The 14,331-nt window shown below is 30.7% G+C and overlaps 1 protein-coding gene across 1 annotated transcript in view; it reads right to left on the reverse strand.

Moving 5' to 3' along the window:
• The window catches only part of LOC132942378 (acetylcholinesterase-like), a 37,268-nt gene extending 23,678 nt beyond the window's left edge, over positions 1-13,590 (reverse strand). Inside the window, exon 1 of the mRNA XM_061010698.1 lies at positions 13,319-13,590. The gene's annotated coding sequence lies outside the window, so the exon portion shown is untranslated. The remainder of the gene's footprint in view (positions 1-13,318) is intronic.
• Between the last annotated feature and the right edge of the window lie 741 nt (positions 13,591-14,331).

The following is a 14,331-nucleotide window of genomic DNA, read 5'->3' on the forward strand; positions in this document are numbered from 1 at the left end:
TTATATATATATATATACACGCCATACAGTATACACACACAAAACGGGGTCACGGGTCAAAAATACAAAACTCTTAAAAAAACGGGTAAACGGGGGAGAAAACGCGCGGTACCCACATTGTACATATATATATATATAATATAGGTATGTATACGAAATTCAAGGTGAAAATTTAAGACCCGCACCACCCACAGCTCTCCTTTCGCGGGCAGGGCGATGATGATGGAGAGGAGGTTGTGTGTGTGTGTGTGTGTGTATGTGTGTGTATATTATATTTTCTCCGCGTTAGCCCGTTCAACGCTTTGCCTAAATATTATTATCCGCAATGCGGGTGCAACGACGAGGACGCCGAGCCGCAATGTGCCATGTTTCGCGACGCCGCGGCCGGCACATATTATTATACACGCGCGTACTTCCGATAATAGTATAATATTATATATTATACATTATATTTGTGTGTGTGTGTGTGTGTGTGTTTTGTTATATAGCAAGAGGATACGAAAATAGGATATTGATGGATTATATATAATATATTATTATATTATGTACTGAAAATGTATATAATATACCGTTCGGGCGAGGAGTATGTGTCCAAACAAAAAAAAATTATATGCACACGCGTATCCCGCGCACACATATATTATGGCAAGAACCGATCAATCATCGACAAAACTAATGGAAGAAACTGTCGAGGTTTGTTTCATTTTCCAGTTTAAATGATAAATTCTACAAAATTATTAAAATAATTCAGATGCAGCGTACCTTCATAATACATTAATACATTATATCTAACGTTATTACGGAGATATTATATTATATTATATAGCACCACTACAATGATGGAGTAGGCGGCCACCATTATTGAGGACGTAGGTCAGTAAACTTTTGGGTTATTTTTTTTTTTAATGAAATTCGCACAGAGATCAGTATTGTGCCATTGCCGATAATAATCGATATTGTAACATAATAAACCATATGTAAAACTCGCGTACAATACCATTACGTATGTATAACAGGAGTATATAATATCGAGTGAATTCTAGTGTACACCACTGAGTGGTTCAATGTAATGTATGTTTTAAATATAAATGCAATGCTAAAATATCTAATTTAAATGTACAAAAATCGATTTTTAGTGGAAAGCTTTTATTTCTAAAAATATTTTATAATATAATATTTCTCTCTATATATAAGTGAAATTTGAACTTCAAACGCTAATAATAAAAACTGTACCAAAGTATTTTCAATATTTTTAAATTATTACAGAAAAAACTTATGAGGAACTTTGTATTACATTTTCAAGTTTTTTTCTAAGAAAAATAAATCGGAAAAAAACTAAAAAAAATCAAAAATATTCAATTTCTATTCAATAGCTCAAGAAGAACCTAAATATTTTGAATATAATTTCATATCTAGAAAACGCTAATATAAATATTTAATGAAAATATCAAATATTTTTTAACTACAATACAGGAAAGTAAAAACAGAATATGTTTTGTCAAAATTGGTGTCACGTAAATATTCCTATTTTTTCTTAGTTTTTATAGAATGTATAGAAAATTATTGTGCTCTTTGAATTTTTATTTTTCACTCCTCAGAGTACAGTCTAGATCCAATTTACTTATTTACCACCCAGTAACTACCCTCAATAGGTATTAAGTACAAACGTTCATTGCTTCGTCCAGAATCTAAAATTATTGATAAACAATAATAATGTATTACTGTTTTTACAGTTAGTTGTTATTCAAATCATTTATACAGAATTATGGGTAATTTTAATTTTTGAAAACGGATTAATTTAGTCGTAATTATTAAGTTACGTCCATTAAAATTTAAAATATCCAACCTTTTTAGTCTGTTTGAATGAACACAATCAAACAGCTTTATTGTTATGATATTATTATAAATAAAAAAATTAACTCTAAAACTTCATTTAATTTAATATTTTTTTATTATTATAAATAACATTTCCGGAATTCACGTTTAATTATTTTTATTTAAACAGTAAACATTTTTTTATATATATTATTCCGACAAATTTAGTAATATTTCAAGGTATTCATGACATTTAGCTATGTATATTGTCTGGTTTTTTTTTATTTGATGAAATGAAATAATAAAACAAAAATTTAGAATATTTCAAAAAAATGTTCATAAAGTAGTCAACATTATTATTATTTTTATTTATATAGGTAATATACTTTTCTCAAAATGCACAGTTTTAAAATACTTGCACTCACACACTCACTCTTAAAATATACCTAACATAATATTTCATGTTTCATAACAGAAAAAAATTTTAATTAAATTAAAAACAATATTTGAGATTCCATATTTTTAATTAAAAAATATAATTATTAATTAATTGTATGCCAAGAATTTTGTACATATAGCCGTCTATACGCAAGCAATAATTATTAATTTAAAAATTGTAAAAAGGTGATTTGCAAAGTTTCGTTATTACAATCGAAATTCGAAATACCTAGATTTGTATTTTTTATTATTTATTAAAATCAATACCGACAAATTAATATTAATATTTATTGCATGAACAAAACTGGAAGGGTTTTACATTTTGAATTTAGTCGATAAAAATGAATTCGCTGAAAATTTGTTGAGTGACGTACAATGGTTTGAATGTTTTTTTTTTTTTTTTTATCAAAATTAATTTACTTCTACGAAACTCAATACTGCAGGCAATTGATACTCCAATCATTTTTTTTTAATCATCATTGGCAATTGGCATCCTATACTAGACTCCTATATCGACTATCGACAGTAGCTTTTAAATAGTTCCAACGCTGCAATCAATTAAACTCCATCACTTGATTTGGGTTGGACTCGAAAGACATTAAGTAATTTGTAACAACAAAATATAATGAAAGGTTTCCTATATAATATATTATGGCCTATAGCGTACCTATAATGACGACATATCCGTAATATAATATATAGGTATAATATATACTGCAAAACTCAATGGGCCGCATTAATCTAAGGAGTAATTTCGTACGGAATTAATCTAATGACAGTATATAGTGTAACAACCCAATTCAATTTACGAGAATTTATCGACTTTATCAAGACCCCGAAAGTTGGAGAATGTTATTATTTTGATTCCGTGGAATGTAACATATTAAAATTGCACAATCGCTTTCGGAAACACGAACAATGTTAACGCTTACATGATAATTCGGAAACTATGTAGCAAACTATCTCCAGTGTACAGTATTACATTATTATTATTATTGTTGTTGTTTTACATTAATATATTATACCTATACCTAAGATATGTATAGGTGGATAAATCCCGCCGAGACGATCTGCGTTGGGGGAGTTATGCACGGCGACGGCGTTGTCAAAGTGATTTTTAATCGACCGAAACGATTCGAACACATGTCTTGTTCCCGTTTGGAAATAGCTGCATTAAAACGCCGTCGCGTACTCACGGTAACACTATTTAAGTTAACTACTTAGAGATACTACTTTAGAGATGGTATCGATAGATCGCTACCGTCGTTTACACCTCATAATCAAAAGTAACGTTTTTTAGGCGTTTGTCCATAATATAATGCAGTGTACCTAGATGACATACGTTTGCTCCGACTCGAAATCTCGTTTGTACACAACATTTTCATTTTGCGGGTGAATGTATAAGGTCCGAGAGAGCAAAGAAAAATCTCATCAAAATGACTCGGTACTCGTATCCGGGGGGAAAATCAATATCTTCTCTCTCTCTCTCTCCCTCTCTCTCCGTCAGCCACCGCCGCCAGTCCCGTCTCCGTCCTCACCCCGTTCGTGCCCACCTCACCGATTCTCGACCACTCCGACAACGCGCCCCCTGCCAAACCCTCTCCGCAACCCACCGCCGTGCTACCCCACGCACCCTTGATGCCCAAAACCCCGCGCTTCATTCTCAGACCATTCGTGTCGAACTATCCCCACGGTTTGACACCGCCGTAACCGTCACGTTGTTTTCTTTTTAATAACAACAACAACGTCGCTCAATGTGTTTGTTTGAATAGCTTCGAGAGTGACCGACGACAGCGTTTTAATTGCGGACGGAAATTATTATTATTATTATAATACCGACCAAATTGTCAAGTCCATCAGGGCTTGAACGCGGCACCGTATAGCAGCAGGTTAACGTGGCGCCATTGTTTTCCTCCGACCGGGAAATTATAAGAAAATGGTCGGTTTAATCGGTTCGAATCGTGCAGATGCACGTACACGGCAAGGACTGATGGCAGGAGCGTATTATCCTGGGGTGTACAAATTCCAAATCAATTGCGACGGTATGTTTCCTACACACACACACACACACACACATATATATATTATATACACACCACCCAAGTATTACCCTTCGTCGTCTTGTTCGCATTAAAACGTTCATTTTTGGCGTCCCGTCCTACCATTATATACAATCACCACCTCCACCGCTACCACCTTCTCCGTGTCGTTTCCGACGACATTCTAATTATCTCGAGTTTTTCAGCCGTCATACCGAAACGTCGACTTTTTCGCGATCTACAAAAAGATATTTTTTAATGGGCAACTCGATTTTTTGCTCAAAGGAAAACGTACCAAATTTATAAAAAAATATAGTATATATAATAATAAAAAAAAAGGTAGCATTTTATGCAGATGCTTTTGCTTTATAGAAACGATGACATCAAAAACTTGCTACGACGACGACCACTGCCACCACTGTTAATATTATATTATTATAAACGTATGAATGATAATGGCTATTTAAGACGTTTTTGGTACGGTATATCCGACAAGGACTATGTGAGATCTGTCAATGTTGTTCACGCGCAAATTGGCTGAAAGTTCTTCAAGCTCAAAAATCTATTGAAAAATCAATTATCGCACGTATATATTTTCGTATAGAATAAACAACGGCAGCGGTGTGAAAACATCACGTGAAGTCGACAGACGACGATATAGCGCACGCGTCAACCTATATACACCATAAAAAATGATGGAATATTTTTTATATTATATTGTATAAATATATCGCTTACACTCAACACGTACACTCAACAATATTTGGGTACGAGTCGGGAAATGTAAAAACGAAGTGCGCTGCGGGAAATTTTATTTTATGCTTTCGTCGTACCTATACCAATAATATAATATATTATAATACTGCAGCGGCGCGACTTTAATAATATATACCTATACCATCTGCATATTATTAATGCCAGCACTAAAAGTCCAAATGACGGGGGAATTGAAATTTGATTCGAGTGTAGGTAGGTGTATTACGGTGTCTGTAGACGGAAAAACGATGCGACCATATTATAATTTATTACCACCACCTATACGGCTATAATACGCCTATCAATAATGACATGTCGGGTATAGAACTATACGAGAGCATTAAAATATCGTTATGATCTCTATGTATTGTTGTGCGTACAGCGTATATATTCATTACGATATTGTATATTATTATTATATTGTGTAGCCGCGTGCGCGCCTTTTATGTTATTATTTCGAACAGTAATAATTAGTTCATTATTTCGCGCGGAATATATGTATACGAGGTATATTAGTCGCAAAAACACACACAACTAGGCGCTATAGTGTACAACATACGCGCTGTATACACGGTAATTTATTTTAAATCGTATAACCACGTTCCTCCACTTGCTCGTTTCAAGCCGTTATACATTGTTTTGTCTGCGCCTCTTGTCTCTTTCATATATATATATACATACATATTATATATGTAGGTATAATGCAGTGTATAAGTAGATATATATATATATATATATGTAAAGCGCGCAGGCGATCTGCCTAGTTACTCGCACCAAGCTCTCTTGACATTGCCTCGAGTGCTGCACCCGAAAAGAAAACCGATTTAATTGCTTTTGTTTCGTACGCCGCGGCATTTCACTCCACGCTTCCAAAACATCCTTATGACTTACTCTAGTATGTATTGTATATTTGTACATCGTGTGTATATGATGATTATACTGCGAGAATAATATTATTCGCTCCCCCCCCCCCCCCCCGAATCAGTGATTAACGAACCAAACCGTAAAATAATACATATATACATATTATACACATACTACTATAATATTGTACAGGAGCTGCTGGCCTAACGGGTTTACCTGATATGCTGACAACCACTAGTCGAGTGCGTGCCGTCAAACGATAACAAAAAAAAAAATAAAACACACACATTCCGCGAGTGTGGAACAATGAACTTTTGTCATTAAAATTTATCAGCGCCGGTTTACTTGAAATTAAAATATATTTTTCGGCTACATAGAAGTATTATAGTCGGCATAACGTTTTTTTTTCTTTTTACTTTTACCGTATTGAAGGCTTCAACAGCTAGGTAGACTGTAGTTATTATTAAGAGCAGCACTAAAAAGCCTTCATCGTGTGGAAAATTTGTTAACATCTGAATATACCCATTTATAATGTGCTATACGTAAATACCTATACGTTTATAGGTAGTGGGTACTTATACTTTTTCGTTATGTCGATTGTTGAGAACACACAAATAATACACAGATTAGTTATATTTTTAGACGTGCGTAAAACAGGAATAACTAATGAAGCAAAAAATGTAATCTGTATAGTATATATATATTATGTATATCGGTCATGGCAAAGTCATATTTAATTTTATTTTTGCTTACTCCGTTCAATTTTTAGGCATATTCTATTATACTATATTATACATAGTAGGTACACTAGTACGTAGGTACCCATATTGAACTAAGCCAATTATTAATTCGGCTAATGGAAGAGAGATTATCGACTTTCGAAAATAATTTCTTATCCTAATACGACACATAAAATATAAAAAAACGTTTGTATATACAAATATATAATAATATATATATTACCTATATAGTGTTACACATTTATACACGCATACCTACGAGTCGACGGGGACACATTACATATGGTTTATATAGACAGAGTGATTCACCAACCATGCCTATCCCATTTTTTCTATAAAAATAATGAAGCAAATATTGCAGTAATTAAAAATTTAATATTTTTGGAATTTTTTACAATATAGGTACTTAAGGAGATGTCAGAGCACTATTTGTTTTCTTTCTCTCTGACCCACGTGCAACATAGAAAATGTACGTGTAGCAGAACCAAACCGGTGTTATTACTTTTAATATTAAAGTGAATTCATCTATTATCAATTTTTAAGTTAAGAACATTATCTGTATCCCTACGTTGGCTATTTTATGATATTTTAATTTTTATGTTAATTGTGAGTAAATTATTACAATTTAAAAATGCTTGTAAATTTAAAAAAAATGGAAATATTGTAAAAAAGCTTAAAAGTTAAACTTTAAACTTAAAGTTTAATAATAAGTAAATTCACTCTAATATTAAAAGTAACAACATCAAGGTTGGTTCCGCTAAACATAAATGTGCTATGTTGCGCGTAGGTCAGAGAGAGAAAACAATGGTGCACTGACATCTTCTTAAAGAGTTTTTCGAAAAATTTTTGTAATTCTTAAGGCGGGTCCAGTAGAGATATAAAAATCGGTTTTTCAAATGAGAGTTCCCTTTTTAAATTATAAATTATTTAACAAAAATTTAGTATCAAAATCAAAACTTAAATAAGTAGGTACTTTTAGAGTTATTTAACTTTGTGTACCTACTAAGAATAGGCTTATGATAATGGGTTTGAAAGATATGTGGGCTATGGTGATTTAAAAATTTCAGTAACAATATTAATCTATCAGCATTTATAAAAATGTTTCAAGTGTAGTAAATCCATTTGTAAGGACTATTATTCTTAGTATACTCGTTTGAATTTTGAATTTGGTACATTAACATTTTCAAAAATATTATCCACTAAATAATTTACATTAAAAAAGTGGGGTTCTCGTTTGAAAAACAAAAGCTTGGATACATCTTGACACCTTAAGTATAGGTAGTACAAAAAAATCTCAAGAATTTTAGAATATGGTCTAAATATGTTTGAAAATTCCAAGAATCAGAATTCGAATTCATTATTGAAGTAAAAAATGGGTGGTTGTATATATTATATCTAATGTGCCTTAATGTGTGTAATATAAACGCGCACTGAAACTAATAATTTACACTGTATAGTTAGTCGATACAATGACACAATGTCACATACGAGGTATGATATACAATGTCATTATCTAAATTATTATATAGCAAACTCGTACACAATAATAATATGGATTTCATTTTATTGAATTGTGTGTGCATTATATTATTTTATTATTATTATTATTCGGTGTCTCGTATCGTATCGTAATTTTATTTGCAAACAAACATTTTGAACATTTGTGCATTATAATATCGTATAATGTATTATTATAATTTGTAATTATATATATTCTGCAGTTCGTACCACCAGCGCTTTTCGAGCATATTATTAAACGGTATAGTGCAATAAAATATGCCCAATATAATATACTATTGATACCTAATATAATATAATATACGATAATGGATGCGAGTAAGTACCTAATTGTGCGTTTATTATATTATATTGACTGACGCCTAATCGCATTCTCCTCAAATATACGTCGTTTACACGTATACTTTTATTTACGAATTACTTAATTCGATAAGATTTCAAACTGTCTATTGTATCTACAACGTGACGGCGGTGAGTTTTCGCCTCTGCGTATAATAAGTAGTTATAGTTACATAAGATAAGATTCGACCTAACCTATGGCTATACACGGATGTATACACAAATAGAAACGCGGACGTTTTCTAAGTCGAACAGACGAAATCATCGCTTTGACACTTTCAATGTTTCGAGTATAACATGATATATTATAATATTTTATAGACTCCAGTGTCCATTCCAATAGCTCGTCGGAAGCAAGCGAGATTTTTTTCAAACAAGAAAATATTAATTTCTCTCCACTGTTTGACGAATACGAAGCGCGCTGCATGCCGTGTGTCCGTGTCATATTATTTTCGAGTTAATTGTTCGTAAGTATATTACCTATGTGATTTGCGTAAAGATTATCGAAACATTTATACAACCGTTGCATCGCAAACGAAATCACTTCTAGACTTATTTTGTTCTGAACTTGCAATGATTTATAACTTTTAAAAATTAATTACCTAAATGTATTCTCTGTGCTGTAATTATATAATATAATACAATATACCTAACAGCGAGTAATGGCTTAACGTAATACGTATATGATGACACATTTATAAATTATTTTCAAATGTTATGAGAAATTAAATTAAGCGAGATATGCACAACGTTGAAACGACAAAATGACAATGGCACGGAAGGCCGTATCTGAGGTTTTTGGGGGATTGAACCCCCTCCCCTACAACTTTTTTTATAGTTGATGAATTTAATTTATGAAACTAAATTAACTATAATAATACAATTTACCATGTTTCCCTAATAATTATAAATTATATAATAACTATATAATATTATGAATGTATTGTTATACCTTATACAATTTACATATTATTTTATACCGATATAAATATAATTTAATTGTGCGAATACAAACTTTGTTAGCATTTACTATGTATAATAAATATATCACAAACAATTTATCGGTGGATAATGATAACTTATCGAACACTATACGTCTATATTATATTGCCGTTTTAACCAAAATTCGGTTATTAAAGCATAATATTATACTAAATTTTATTCTGAAATTTGTCCAAATATATCTTTCCTTTTGAAATTATGAGCTAGGTACATTAACAGTTACGACATCAACACCAAAACGTACATCTCCAATAAGTTTAAAAAACTATTCACGAAACTCAGCGGACGACCAAGTACGTCTTACAGGTATTTTGTCTTACACCAGTTATTTTGAGTGTACATAGACAAATTTATATTATGATCGATTGTTTTACAAAAGAAAAAAAGACTGCTAGACTCAGGCACGTATTTAGGGGGTGGCAAGTATACCCTGTTGCCCGGGGTGGCAAATTTTATAGTCAATTTAGGTGGTGGAAAATTTGCATTGACATAGTGTTATTGTGTATTGATTATATCAAAAAAAAAAAAAAATAAATAAAAATGTATATTATATATTTTTATTTTTATTATTAACTAGTCGGAAAATAATATTAATAATTACAAAAAATATTTATGGTTGACTATGAACTATATAAGAAAGGTGTATTGCGTTGGCATTATTGACAGTTGAATCATACATAACAAGTAGGACGTAGGTATAGCAGTTTTTTAAGAAATGTTAACTTTATTTTCAAATCTCTAATCTAGGAGAAAGTTATAAATGTACCTAGATTAAAATTATTAATACAATTAAGGTCAGAAAAAATGCAATTAAAATAAATAATACATTTTTTCAGTTTATATTTTATTTTTATAATATGAGTGTAAACCATAACTACTCGGATACCAAAGGTACTAGATTCTTTTAAATTAATATGTTCAATATTTTTTTTACAATAAGATAAAAATATTAAACGCTTATAAAGAAATAAGTGTATTCATTTTCGTTTTACTTATACTTTTTTTATAAAAACTTAATAATATATGTATTTAACATTGGTTTTCCTAGAGATATAAGAGATAACTAATAAATGAAAATATGAAATATTGGAAGGTATATAGTTTGGCTCCAAAGCGATTTTTGTGAATTTTTTTCTTCAAAATTTGTGTTTTTGCATGCTTAATGATGGTATACTTTAAAAAAAAGTCGAACACATTTTCTTTAGAAGTTATGGTTAAAAAAAACTTCAAAACTTCAAAATCTTTCAAGATTGATCAAAACATTTTTGATATTTTTTTTTGTAAATGTGAGTCTTTTCATCCTTAACATTTTGATGGAATCAGAAATTACCTATTGTACTTACTGTATATTTTATTGTTAATAAAGATATTTAATTTTAAAAAAACTCTGACGGGTGGAAATTCACAAATTTGAGGACTGAAAAAGTGTATGAAACTAAGTACGACCGACAAATTCTGTTTGCATTACTGATTGTTCTTAACTCATAAAAATACAAAGGTTTCCGAAAAAAATTTTCAAGATTTTTTTTCGGGGGAGCAAAATGTTCAAATACGGTCATAGCTAGACTTCATACTATAAAAATATTTAATTTAAAATTGTATACATTTATCACAGGTATTTTATGCATAAAAAAATGTAGATGTATTATTAGAGTATAACAATTTTTTTAAGTAGGTATTTTATGAAAATATATGATTTGGTTTTAAACGCCTCCCGAAAATATGGTCCACCTACGGCCTTGATTACACATTCACATGGCATACTTCTCTATTATAAATATTATATTTATATGAACAATTCTCTTTAGCAATTGAAAAATTTTAAATTGTAAAATTTATATTTTTAATTAATCTTATGAAACAACTCGATTTAAATACTGAGGACATCTGCTATAATAAGGTCTGTGATGATTTCAATTCAAAATCAAATACTTTTATCTTAAAACTCCAGAGGTCGATTAGCCATCAGTATTGGTCCGACTTAAATTGCCTTTCTTTCACAATAACACTGATGTTGAATAAACACTGCATTTGTAGAATGAACGATTATAGAAACATTTTGTGGAAATACCAAGCGACCAGACAACTAATTTATTATAACACGTTTTAAGTTCGTTTTTATTTATTTATTTATTGATTTATTTTTTTTTTTTGATGGGGATAATTTAAAATTGAACTTAAATGATGTTACAATATTTAATATTTTGGATTCTAAAATTAAAAAGTTATAACATAAAATTCAATCAAAAATGTTTTAATCAAATAATTTATTTTACATTATACGATCTAGGAAGTATAGTAGGTACTGTTCTGAGGACTCGCTGGACTGGTAAGGGTTACTGAGTTGCGGTCACTACCGGAGCCTCTGCACTCACGGGCACTCAACATTCGAAAATATAATACAATTATTTATGTTATACTTAATCAGATGGCCGTGCATAAAATAATGTTATTCCATTTATTATATAATTATATTTATTTACTAATGTAGAGTGCCATGGGATATACAAACAAATATTTATAGTTTGTACACTTGTGCCTATTATTATGTTACTATACATATTTTGTATTGTATTGAGTAAGAAGTCCAATAAATCAGAATTCATAAAAGCAGTGAAAGTAACGACTATATATTATCCACGAATCGATCAATCTCAAAAAAAATTTGGAGGTTAAATCATAATTATGATATTATATTATAATATATTCTTATATAAATATTTATTATTTTATATTATAGAATTATGTTTATTTTTCATTTATTAATAAATATTGTATGTATATGAAGTTACTAATATTCTGAAGAAAAAAAGTATAGAAACCAGCACCAATATTACAATCTTACTCAGTCCACGGAAATTCATTAAAATGTATTTATTTATATTAAAATAATTTGTTGTTAACAAAAACGAATAAAAATATACTTAACTATAGTGCTTACTACCAATACAAATCTAAAATAACTAATAAATTCCCATTTTCGACTGTTTAGCCGTTTAAAACAGCAACAACCACAATAACTCGCCAATTTTCTTTAGTCCAAATTACAATATTATTTGCCCTTAAGTATAAATACGATTACGACTATATTATACGTCATATCTCTTGACTCTTGAATCTTAATGTATAATAAATTGGTGTTTAATTTGGTCAGTTAATTAAATCTCACTGGTAAATCGTTTTAACTGAATAAAATCGTATTTAATTATATATTAGGTACATAGTTTTAATTTACCAATCACATTTTTCGAATACATAAGAAATCCATTCTCTATATAAAGTACACTTATAATAGTTCAAAGATAATATTTATTAGAGTAGATATTTTTCCAAGAGAGCACTTTGATCGTTTTAAGCGATTGCACTTTAACTGTTTAAAGATAGGCAAATACAGATTATTCAAGAGGCCGTAATATTAATAGTTTTGTTGTAAGTTAACCATTTTTCTGTTTATTAACCCAATAAATTCTAAGATATTTATGCTTAAACCTAAAAAAAAAATCGATGAAGTACCTCCACTGGAAGGCCTCTTCACTCTGTTATTTCCGTGTCATTATTTTATTTTACTTATAAATTAAGCTTTTGTTCAAACTTGTAAAAAGTGGTCTAATAAAAATATTTGAAAAAAAAAACCGATATTGTTATATTTTATCAAACGTGACCAATCAACCGCCTATAATATCTTTGACTTCGTGCCACTATAATTACGCTGTCTCTGCAATTTTTTAACACACATAATATATATTAAAATGTAAATATACATACATTTATCTGTATTGTATATATTAATACTGTAGGCTCTCTTACCAGATTTTCAAATTCCCAGTGAATTCGATCATCAAACTACAAATCAGTGGTAAATGTTCGACCAACCACCGGCTTAATTTAAATCATTAAAAAAAAAAACCCGCGACATTCATTTGGTCAACGAATCTGAAAAAGTGTAACAACGAGAAACGAATGAAACGAGCAAGATGGAATGAAAATTAGAAAATATCTCGTCACTGTTCCTACAGTAGAATGTTGTGCTGAACTTGTGGTTTGTGGTGCGATACGAGCGACGGCTAACGACTGACACTCGGACTATAAGGCGACGTTGCTGTGTGTTTTTCCCCCTTGGTTGTACGCAGGACCGCATTGCGTCGTCCTGTACCTGCACAAGCACAACTCTTCCCATTTTGATTGATTCGGGGCCGGGAGGCGGGTGTCACCCGCAGGAAAAGAATTTTCGGCTTTTTTCCCCCCCATTCGACGATCTCCTCAATCCGCTAACGTTTCATACACGGAACGTTTCAATTACGTACCGCATCTATACCGTGTCTAGGATTTCGGCGACGGCCGTTATACGCATTGCGATAATTTTTGTTTTCACCAATTCGACGTTCTTATCCACATAATACGTCATAATCGCGGCACTTAAATCCACAAAGTCTTCGCGAGAGGATCGCATACGTAAACGTGAAACAAAAATATCATTATTACAGGTAATACCGTAACGAATCGTCTCGTCCCCGCCCTACATCCGAGAAAATTATCAAATCGTTAATAACCTAACCATTATTCTAGTTTATATATTTTTTTAACTATAAACATTAATACTTTTTGTAAGGAATTAACGTTTGTTTTTTTATAAACATCTTCGAATCACCCAAAACGGGCTAGACACGATAATTTGATATAAAAAAACCAAATCGTAAAATAACTACATTTTAATAAGTACTACTTTCAATATACTGATAAATTATTATAAAATGATCCAAAAGAACATTGTTATAAACTTATATTTATATAAATTAATATGCAATATTATCAAACGTCAA

The sequence above is a fragment of the Metopolophium dirhodum genome, chromosome 4, assembly GCF_019925205.1.
Source record: "Metopolophium dirhodum isolate CAU chromosome 4, ASM1992520v1, whole genome shotgun sequence".
In the NCBI taxonomy this organism is placed as follows: Eukaryota; Metazoa; Arthropoda; class Insecta; order Hemiptera; family Aphididae; genus Metopolophium; species Metopolophium dirhodum.